At 39.6% G+C, this 11,835-nt stretch overlaps 1 protein-coding gene across 2 annotated transcripts in view; it reads left to right on the top strand.

Moving 5' to 3' along the window:
• PCSK5 (proprotein convertase subtilisin/kexin type 5) overlaps window positions 1-11,835 on the top strand; it is a 321,518-nt gene that overhangs the window by 46,643 nt on the left and 263,040 nt on the right. The window lies entirely within an intron of this gene.

Raw genomic sequence — 11,835 nt, forward strand, 5'->3', positions numbered from 1 at the left:
GGTATTACAGTGGTTTTAGGTAGATATGTACACGCATTACAAATACTAAGGACAGAGGTGGCAAATATATTTCAACATTATTGTTTCATTGCTTTTGTCTGGCCCGATTTTACTAGTGATACCAAATTGCTGATAGAAATGAATCTAATTATTCATTGAAAAACTGGGGTCATACCCTTTAATAAATGTTATATTTGACTCTTTGCATTCATAGTTCACCTTCTTTTTAATTATCTTGTCTTTAAAAGCTCAGAAATGTTCATCCTTCATCTTTTTAATTGCACATGTGCTTGTATTATTAGAAAATTCAACCCCACCCCCTGCCCCAGTCCTTTTCTATTATGCTGGCAGTTTCATTACACTGGATAAGATACAACCTTGGAAGAATTCACTCTTTAACTAATGTGATGACTAGATAAAGTTGAGAAATACATTAGGATTGCATTCATTCTTTCCCCTTTTATTAAACTCCCCAGAAGACATGTTGGAAAGATGAACTATCTCTTTGTTTTTACGTAGACACTGGGGTTTAGCTTGTTGGGGAAAAAGTAATGATATCTAGGTTTCTATTATATCCTTCTTTCAGATCATTTTAGAAACCTAAGATCCAGAAAATAGTCAAGTATTGTGATCTCACAAGTTAAAGTGCTGGAAGTGGTTGTCTTGAAGGCAGATTAAGGGCCATCCATACAGGCCTTAAATGCAAAACCTGTTGCGGTTTTACAAGAGGTGTCCAGACAATGCCTTTGATAAAACTGAATTAATTCGGAACAAAGCAGGGGTTCCTTCTTTTACCCCAAAAAGTTATTAAAAACTTACCCAGCTGCCATTATCTTTCTCCTCACACCCTCCTGGCATAAGAAAGTAACATGTCAGGACATGAGCGTGAGGAGGGAATCCCTCCCCCTACCCCTTCTCCTGGTGTGTTATTTCCTCATGCCAGAAGGGTGCGAGGAAGAAGATAGTGGTGGCTAGTTAAGGTTTTTCTTACTTTTGAGGGATTGTTATGGGGGGCTTTAGGGTGGATGCATACCATCCCAATTGTTATCGGGATGGCATGTAGACACCCCCTCCCCCGTAGGGATGGAAAGAATATAGAAACCAACTTCATTTCCAGCAGTTGAGAATATATGTAAGGCTGTGCCCATAGGGCCAATCAACAATGATATGTCAGGCAAGTCTGATGGTAACAAGTGGTCTATATATTATTGTCACTTTTCATTCAAATTACAAAATTATAGTCTTATTTATCCACTTTTTATATTGACATGGTTTCATCCCATTCAATGCAGGAATTTGCAGTTTAAGGAAAGGTCTCAGTCAAAGTACTTTAGTGCAGCACCAAATTACAAATAATAATCATAATCATAATAGTGTTGTGTGAATGGACTCCATTTCTCAGAGTACCTCTTAGCAAGAGGAAACTAATCATATGGTTCAAATCCATGTGAAAACACAGTGTTATTTCAGCCTTATTATTACTCTGAATGTATCAGCCATCTTGCCTCAAATGGTGTTTTCTGACCTAAAGAGAATATTGTGGTAAATGACCCAGATGTCTACCAGTTGCAAATGATACTTTGGAAGGGAATCAATTCTGAAAAATATGCAAAACAGATGATAGAAGGCATTTAGCTGCCCCCTGAAGCTCTTTCCTCGCACTTAGTGAAAAATGGGACTTTAAAACAGAATCCTATGCAGAACGAGGAATAAGAAGGGAGAGAGGAAAGAAGCAAGAATGGCTACCTATTTATTTTGCTATATTTTGATCTAGACTAAATAGCATAGAAGGTCATTGTGTAGTTGTGGTCCTTCTCTTACTGCTTTTAGCACCACTTTTTGCTGATTTTTAAATATTTCTAAAGATGGAGGGTTGTACTTAGCAGTGTTACCGTCAGTTGTAGCAGTGTGGAAAAGGGCACTTGTATGAATGAGTTATGAGATATAGCATGAAGAATCATTGTCTTGCTCCCCCCACAATAAATCCCTCAATGCTGTTTTGTAATTCTTCCCCATGTGCTTAGCAGCTTTCTTTGGTCAAGCACTGCTCTCACTTTTATTTCTGTTGATGGTTTTTTCACCCAGATTGTTTGGAGCAAAACAAATAGCAGGTGTTCATGATGTGCATTAGCACTTGGACACATCTGTATTTGGATGGCCAGGAGAGTCCTAGACAGGAAATGGAGAGGCAAATGAGGAAAAATAAGTCTCATGCTTGTGATTGGGAGAGCATAAAGTCATGTTAGAGAAAGCTATAATGCATTTTTACATAAAAGAGGAACATTTGCATTTTGAAAAAAAGTTTTGTTTGTAAATGTAATTTGTTATTGTTTTTCAACTTATTCAGGTTTTTTTTATTCATTTACAGTATTTATAGCCTACTCTTAAGATGCAAAAACTCTCAGAGTGGTTTACAAATCGTTAATTTAATAGTCCCCTGCCCTCAGGATTACAATCTAAACAAGAGAGGAGACACAGGGGAAGAAGAAAGAGATGATAGAGGTTGGGGATTAAGTCCAACAGTTACTGACTTGAGACTTCATCGGACAGTGGAAAAATTGACAGCATGCTCCACTTCACTGTACCTTTAAACCTGGAGCCTGGTGGATCCAAATTCATAACATTCTACTACTTCTGGTGGGGATCCGTACTTTAAGTGGTGTCAAAGTAAAGCATTCTGCTGCAGCAGCAACACAGGAGACTTCCCTGTGTTGTCTTGCAGCAATGGGTGGAAGCTGGATGGTCACCACTTTCCCCCTTGGGATCGTTCTTCAGGTAAGCTGGGCGATGTGGGGCTTCCCATGTCCCCTGACAGTGGTCACCGGATTCGCCAGAATGTATGGCAATTCTGGTGGCCAATGTGAAGAGGTCGCTGGTGTATGTCAAACTTAGTGTATGTAAAACAGTGCTGAAAAAAATAGCAATTGAACTATTGCATTTGGAAGTATTCATAATGAAATAAAATATCACAAACAAGCAGAATTCCCCAAAGCATATTTGAAGAGTTCAGCAGGACAGGGACCAAGAAAAAAAGAAAAGAAAAGAAATTATTGTCAGCTGTAGTCTTGGAAGATTGTTAAGAGACTTAACTCCGTTTACTTGCCAACAAAAGAAAGTAGCTGTGTTGGCTGATGGGTTGATGTGTTTGAGATTGATCCGGAAAAGGAAAAAAAATGGAGAGACAGAAGTTTTGGATCATAATGAAGGACAACAGTGTGGGGAAGGGAAGAATCTAATCGTGCAGGGCGGGCTGCCATAGGATCATTTAAAAAGGATGGAGGATAAGGGAACATTTTGGAAAGAAACCATGCAGACCGTACTGTCTAGGAATGTGATAGCAAAGGGATGTTTTTTAAAGGAAAGAGTACAATGTATGAATTCTAATCTGTATGACAGTGTAAAAAGAATACCCTGCCCTTTAAGTATATGAAAAGATATACAAAGACAGAGGTCAGTTGGAAGGCAGACCAGGAAATAGGGATTCAGCTTATGCTGGATGAGGTCACACTCCCCCTGAAGACACAGGTCTGTAGTTTGGGAGTCCTCCTGGATTCAGCACTGAACCTGGAGGCCCAGGTTTTGGGGGTAGCCAGGAGGGCTTTTGCACAATTAAAACTTGTGTGCCAACTGGCAGCCAAACTGCATCAATACTGCAGTGTAGATGCACTCTATTTTTCAGTGCTTTAGCTGTGCATCACCAGGTTCCCCCTCTTCATATACACTGTTGGTTCTCAATACAATTTCAAATCTGCAAATATATAAAAAAATTACAACAGAATTAAATATCAATGGTATTCTTTAAAGCAGACATGGGTCAACTTGGGCCCTCCTTGTGTTTTGGAGTTCAATTCCCACAATTCCTAGCAGCCTACCTACTGGCTGTTTTTACAGCAGGAGCCTGGATTTGCTGAAGAGAAGCAGAGGACAAGGAGGGGAAGAAAAGAAACCCCAGATTTTGAGGAAACCTCTTTCCTTTGGGAGGCTGGTGTTACTGCCACCGCCACTCTCCCCTTCCTGTTTAACTCAGGGGGTGGGCTTTGCAGGGGCTCCTTGAGCCCTGTGCCCAGGTAGAGGTGGAGGGAAAGAGGGCGGGCTGGATGGCAAGGGGAGGCTTCGAGGCTGCCTATTGCCTGCACAGAAGAAAGGGATATAGGAAGAAGAAGAGGAGAAAGGAAGAGAAAAAAGAGGAACAAAGAGAGAAGGAAGAAAAGAGGAGGGAGAAAGAGAAAGAAAAAGAGACTGAAACAGGGAGAAAGAGAGAGAGCATGAGGGGGAGACAGAAAGAATGAAAGAAGCTCTGCGTTAGCAGCGTCAAGACTGATTCCACTGAGAGGGAGGCCTCCTCCTCGGCGGGCCGGATAAATGCCCTCAGCGGGCTGCATGTGCCCCCAGGCCATAGTTTGAGGAATCCTGCTCTAAGATAAACCTATCATCTTTTTTTTTGGGGGGGGGGGTTATTTCAGAGGGCGTTTGCCTTTGCCTTCCTCTGATGCTAATATGGTGTGACTTGCCCAAGGCCACCCATTAAGTTTCCATGGCTGAGCAGAGTTGTGATAAATCAGGTGCGGTTTATGATAGTTATGTAGCCAAAATGGTACCACAAATAACTAAGAGAACCCAGAAAAAGGGAAACGATCTTCAGGGAAGAAACCCCTAAGAGGCCTCCAACAAAGTTTGATGAGGACAAAGTATGCTGAGAGAGTGTTATACTTAATCAGCTTGCCAGATTTCATCCAGATTTTAACATGGTATTCTGTGTGCCTACTTAGAGCCTTAGCTAACCAGATTCCAATTTTTCATGGTTTAAAAACATAACAGTTAATCTCTAGGTTTCCTATTATGATGACTACCAGGTAAAACATATAGCCGTTTTGTTTTGTGAGGAGCAAGATCGCCTTTCAGTGTTTAGTCAATGGGTTGAACCTCAAAGTCATAGATTGTGCCACGTTCCATAAATGTTGAAGTTGTAGAAATGAATCACTCCCTGTTCCCTGAGCAAATGCAGTTTTGGGGGAAAGTCTAGTCTTTTTTCAAAGATGTAACATATGTTTTTGTAGAACTCCCTGCAAACAGTAGTAAGTCAGCCAAGCCATGAAAATGAATATGGCAGAAAATTCAACAGGACAAAGTACCTGTAGAAAGCAGGCCAAAATGCCATTATGAAATTATTACTGTTTAAAGTATCATGGGTTCTGTGGTTTTGGCTGCAGTATTCATATTATTAATGGCAATATTATTCAGAAAGGTTTTAGAATAAGTAAGTTTAAGTTTAAATAAGCTACATAGATGGAAGCTTATTGAGGTAGCAGATGAATGCTTTGAATACAACTTCAAATAAAAAAGAAAAAGGCATTTTGAAAGAATAAACTGTTCATTTACTTGTCATGGGTATATCTGTTAGAGCCCTTTGAACTACTTTCTCAGATATATATCTTACTTCTTAAAATGGACCAAACCCTTGTATTAATGTCCATGTGAAATTTTAATATTTGTTTTATTATGAATCCATCTTATTCCCCATTGCAATGTACCAGTTGGCAGGGACACAAAGCATCAGATAAAGGGTGTGAGGTATAGCTTCAGTTCAAAGAGAAGTGGAAGTTTTTAAAAATGAGAAGTTGAAGTAAATATGTAAGTTTGATGCCAAGAGGGGAAAATGTCACTGTCATACCTAATTGGGTCTTGCATTGAAAACTCTATTTTTTTCTTGCACAAAAGAATATTTTTCATAGAAGTACAACTAAGGTCCTAAAGACTAAAGGGTTTGGGAGAGATTTCCTTTGGGGAGTTTTGTTCTTAAGGTTTTGTGGGGAATGCTGGATATGCTTTTGTGGAGAGTAGAGGTGTTCATTTTTTCATTTGCCTTGTAATTCGAATCAAATTTGTTAAATTTTGTACTTACAAAGTGATATCCGATATATGAGTGTGGCTGTCCAAAAAAAGAAAAGAAAAAAGAATTGAAACTTACCCCATACATTTTCATTTTAGTTTCGTAAAACTCAGAAGCCTCCCAAAGTTAGTTTCCTTTTCACCGCAAGGAAGCAAAGCAAAGCCAAAAAGGCTGTCTTAGTGCCTTGTCTTTTCTCTAAATTAATGGACCTCGGCATTAGGAGTGGGAAGAGCAGAGTTTGCTGGGAACAGCACGGAACTCTGGGAAATGTAGTTTGGGAAGGGAGGAGCTCTATGCCAGAGAATGCAAAAGGCCCTGCCCTAAACTACATTTCCCAGAATGCATCAGCATCAGAAAGCACCAGTCAGGGTAGCGGAGATAGAGATTTGTCCCTTCCTAACAGCAGCCAGTGGCAGTTCCAATGAATGGCTGAATCTGCAAAGAAGTGGACTGATGGATACTTCTAGTAAGTAAACCTCTGTGCTGGGTTGGGAAAAAATCCCTAAATGGATGGCCCCCTCACTATCGGGGAAGTATATTAGTTTAAAGGGGGTCGGACTCCAACTCAAGGATTCTATCAAAATGTTTAATTGGTTAATATTAGTTTTGATTGGTTAATATGAGAGACATTCAGTGAAACAGCTGTTGTGCCTTAAAAAACATTTTTGTCAAAACTTTTTAAAAATCCCTAAATTCAGTAGATGAAGGAATATTTTGGAAAGTTGAGGGAATGATCCCCTGTTATCTCCTGTCATTATATAGAAAATTCAAGGAGATAACTATTGCAGTTTTTTTTTAAAAAATCCCTAAAAATCTGTGGATAAGTGAAACATTCTGAAATTTCATGGGCCAACAGTGGTAAATGTTTTCTGCCATCGTAGCAAGTTTCACCCCAATAGCTGTAAGGATGATGGAGAAAAGAGCCCCTGAAGTTTCCCCAATTATATTAATTTATGCTCAATTACTGTAATGAAATAGTAATGAAATATCATTACTCTCATTATAGTAATGAATTTTTCACTAACTATACTTTAGAAACGCTTTAGAAACAAAATGCAAGCACCCCACGGTTTTGTAATGATTTTTGAAACATTTTAATGGCTCACATATCCCTAGTGGAGTGTGTTGGTTATGCTATCTTTGTTCCTGAGACATGGAAAAACTATAATACTATGTCTGCCCTGAACCTGCTTTTTATTACCCTAATTCAGTCCCAGCTCGGCCAGCACTGTGCAGGCAGGAGAGGCAAAAAGAAGAAAGAAAAAAAGTAGCACATATCACACAAATGGGCAGATGAAAGGCTGAAGCTATATCAAGCAACTATAGCAGCAAATGGAAAAAACAGTAACTGCCAATTGTGTACAAGTGAGGAAGAGATGAAACATGCTTCAGGCTGGAAGGAGGAATTGCTGGTACTACCAGCACTATGCAAGAAAGGTGGAGCAGGCACTGGATACCACAGCACGGAACAACGGCAGCCACTGAGTGAATGGCTAGGTTTAGAGATGGCAGGAGATGAAAAATGAAGGGATGTTGTAAAGGAGCAACAAAAGAGAGGAGCAGCTGCTGCACGAGTGAAATGGAGGTCTAAGATTGAACAGTGGAAAGGTGAGGTGATGTGAGCAGGACTAGGAGTACATTGAAATGCCAGTGATGAGACCTACTTTGTGGTGGTGGTTTGGGGCACCACTTTTCCCTAGCCCAGTATCTTGTTCACTGTATTATCAAAAAAGCGACCGCCTCCTTTAATAATAATAATATATATAAATGTATAAAATATTTTTATATACACAAAAACTGAGGTGCAACTATAGATATATTATCGTGCATCCAAAGAAACTTGATATAATATATGTGCTTGGGAAACCGGTGGTGGGTTGAACATCCAGGAAGTCCTAACATCTTAATCTGATCAACTCCTTTTGTGATTCTGAGGAAACCCCTAGAGCCAAGATTAGGTTGTGACTCCAACACCTTAGGGTTGATCTTTCCCTCACTCCCCGAGCCCCACCCTCTCTACCTCAAGATAAACAAAAATAAAAAGACAAAATTCCCGTAACCCTGTCAGTTGAAGAAACACCTACACAGGCACACACACACACACACACACACACACACACACACACACACACGAAATCATACATTTCTGCAATTAATAAAACTGACCTAGCACTTTCTCTCTGTTGGGTCCACTGGAACTCTTTCTTTTTCTCCTTTCTAATTTCTTCACTGTTGCAGAACTTTGCCTAATCAAACTGCCAGCTCAAATATATTACCATTCCTAAGTTCTTGTGGGGTTTTTCGGGCTATATGGCCCTGTTCTAGAGGCATTTCTCCTGATGTTTCGCCTGCATCTATGGCAAGCATCCTCAGAGGTGAGGTTTGTTTGGTAACTGGGAAAAGGGTTTTATATATCTGTGGAATGACCAGGGTGAGACAAAGGACTTTTGTCAGTTGGGCTAGGTGTGAATATTTCAACTGACCACCTTGATTAGCATACAATGGGCTGACTGTGCCTGGAGCAAACTCTTCTTGAAAGGTAATTAGATGTCCCTGCCTGCTTCCTCTCTGCTGTTTTTGCTGTTGCAATTTTAGATTTTTTTAAATACTGGTAGCCAGATCTTGTTCATTTTCATGGTTTCCTCCTTTCTTTTGAAATTGTCCACATGTTTGTATATTTCAGTGGCTTCTCTTTGTAGTCTGACATGGTGGTTGTGAGAGTGGTCCAGCATTTTTGTGTTCTCAAATAAAATACTGTGTCCAGGTTGGTTCATCAGGTGCTCTGCTATGGCTGATTTCTCTGGTTGGAGTAGTCTGCACTGCTTTTCATGTTCCTTGATTCGTGTTTGGGCACTGCATTTGGTGGTCCCTATGTAGACTTGTCCACAGCTGCATGGTACACGGTAGACTCCTGCAGAGGTGAGAGGATCCCTCTTGTCCTTTGCTGAACGTAGCATTTGCTGGATTTTCTTAGTAGGTCTGTAGATTGTTTGTATGTTGTGTTTCCTCATCAGCTTCCCTATGCGGTCAGTGGTTCCCTTGATGTATGGCAGGAACACTTTTCCTCCGGGTGGATCTTCATCTTTACTCTCGTGGCTTGTTCTTAGTCTTGCAGCTCTTCTGATGTCTGAGGTGGAGTATCCATTGCCTGTAGAGCCCAGTTGAGGTGGTTCAGTTCATCTTGAAGGAGGTGGGGTTCACAGATTCTTTTTGCACGGTCTGCCAAGGCTTTAATGGTGCCATTCCGTTTCTACAACTGAGCCCCTGCTGTACAGCAGACCAAAATTATAAAATATAATAACTTATATTGTGTAGTCTTTATGTGACTTTGGACTACTTGACTATCTTTGGAAACAACACAGATTCTTCCAGTGGAGTCTCTGCTGAGAGATTGATTGCCTGCAACCCCCAGGATTCATTAAGGACTTTGTTTACCCACTTGGTTGACTTTCCAGTTTCCTGAGTGTCACTCTTTATGTAGATAATTATTCCAAGCTTCCAAAGTCCATAAGTGCTAAATGCCCATTCTTTCCAGTCTGGACAATGGAGCCCACACCCCTCAGAGATGGGCATAACAATAGACCTTTAATTTTGAATTCCACCAATCCCAGCTATTTTCTCTTCCTCTCCATCTCTGTCTGTGATATCAGGAAGAATTCTCAGCCAATGAGAAGGTGGATCCTAGGAGGCACCGTTCCTAGCCAATCAGGGGATAAAGTGCTTTGCACTGTATTATACATTATGTGATTATAGTACTGTATTCTGGTATCCATCTGGCCAGTTGAATAAAACCTCTGCATCTGTCTTCAAACTCAATTACAGTTTTCTGGCTTTCAGAGTAGCACAGCATGCTGGGTGATGAATCAACACCAACCACTGGTGACAGATAGCTAGCTGTTTTTGGTAACAACTGTGACAGTTACCTCTCTTTGGGACTGACAGTTAACCTAAGTTCTGTGATGGTCCAAAGACCTGAGCTTGACTTTTCTGATTCCAAGTCTAGCACTCTAATTGTTTCATGAGGTTGACTTTCTTGGCTCAGTCTTTATGATATAAATGGTGTGGCATCTGATACAGAATGGTAGAGAAGGACTGCACTGCAGTCACTGCAGAAATTAATGTATGTAATTTGCATGATATGAAATAATGCATAACTGCATAATTTGTATGTTGTGTATATATGTAAATTAGATTGCCTGGATATGAAAAATTGGAGTATGGTAACCATATCAATAACCACAGAATGTTGAGTGGTATTTTTGGAGGCAGGATGGGAAGTGGGGAAGGATGGGGAGCAGTGAAATGGATTATCGTAAAAATGTTCCAGTCATCCATCATCATCATTGTATTATTACTACTACTATTATTATGTTTATTTGTATCCTGTGTTTTCTCTCTACAGGGAGACTCCAAGTGGCTATATTATTTTTATTTTTATTTATTCCTGCACCTTTTAAAATATCTTCTTCTCAAAAAAAGTGTGTAATAAAAGAAGCAGGACAATAAAAGTGCAGTTCAAATAAACTAAATGAAAAAACTCTGTTTGATTCCAGTACTAGGATTCTGCTGAATTTATGGAATAAAATGCCCACATGTGTCTTACTTAGGAATTAAGCTGCATAAATTTGAAGCAGTCCCCTCTTTCTCCAACATTTTCTAATATGCTAGCATGACTTTAGGAAACTGCATTCACCATTTTATGGACTTGCCCTGTGGCAATGCATATTACTTTAAAAATATGGGCCACGGGGCCATTATACTAATTGGCCTGAATTTTGGATGTGCTGATTTATATGTATATATGCAAATATAGAATCAGAGACACATCAAATAACAGTGAAATAAAGCATATACTGAATGTTTTTCTTGTAGCATTAGCACTCCCAACTTCCCCCAATCCTCCCACATTTACAGCTCAAACTTAGACATTAGGGATTCTGAGAAATCCAAAACATCTCAAGTACCAAAGCTTCTGTATTCTTTTTTAAAGATCAAGTACTCATCATTGCTGTCACAACTGAAGTACAACCAGAACCAGTATATGCTATATTCCTCTGTGCACCATTCTCTCTTCCAGCTACTATTGTTTAAATATGATTTCACACTTTTTCTGCACCTCTGTCTTCTATCCAAAATTTGATTTGTACCAGGATAACACTAGGATTTAATTTAAGATCTGATAGTAGACTAAATTAGGAAGAACACAGGGCATATGTTGAATGCACATCCCTCACTCTTGAAGCAATAGTCCATTCCAAAAGGAAAATGCACACATGATGAAAAATATGTGATGAAAAAGGGGTAAAAATTGGGCTTACTTAGTTGTAGACCTCTATTCTATTAACTAAACATTTATACAGATATATTTCATCTCCTGTATTAATTCCTGTTTTTCAGGAGTCTTGTTATTCTATTGCTAGATACCTATGTCTGAAAAAATGATGTAGCTACAGATTTCTCCTTTTTTCTGCCATGTTTTTCAAAAGGGTTCAGAGAGGAGGATAAGGAGGAAAGGATGAAAGCATTTCCTCCTGCCTAAAGTGATCTTTTGTCCATAAATTTTCTTCCACCTTCTCAGAATAAGAGAAATTTCCCTGGATAAAAAAATAAAACAAAGGAAGAACAACATGTGGAAAGAAGAAAAGGAAAATAAAAATGGTAATTGGAAGGAGAGGAGAGAGAACTTCTCAAGCTAAGTGACTCCCTGTAGGGGTGAACTGTAGAGAAATTCTTTGGGAGAGGAAGACAGGGAAGGATTAATTTACTTTATTATGCGAAGTAGTTGAGTCTTTCTTGCTCTCCTTAAAAACTATAAAACTTATTTAAATGCTCCACAGATGATAGGGCTCTTTCCAGACAAGCTCCTCATCATTTTCTGGAACATATTGCCACACATTACCACATAGTCTTAAATCTCCACTCACTGAATGCTGCCTCCAGCTATG

The sequence above is a fragment of the Anolis sagrei genome, chromosome 2 (assembly GCF_037176765.1).
Source record: "Anolis sagrei isolate rAnoSag1 chromosome 2, rAnoSag1.mat, whole genome shotgun sequence".
In the NCBI taxonomy this organism is placed as follows: Eukaryota; Metazoa; Chordata; class Lepidosauria; order Squamata; family Dactyloidae; genus Anolis; species Anolis sagrei.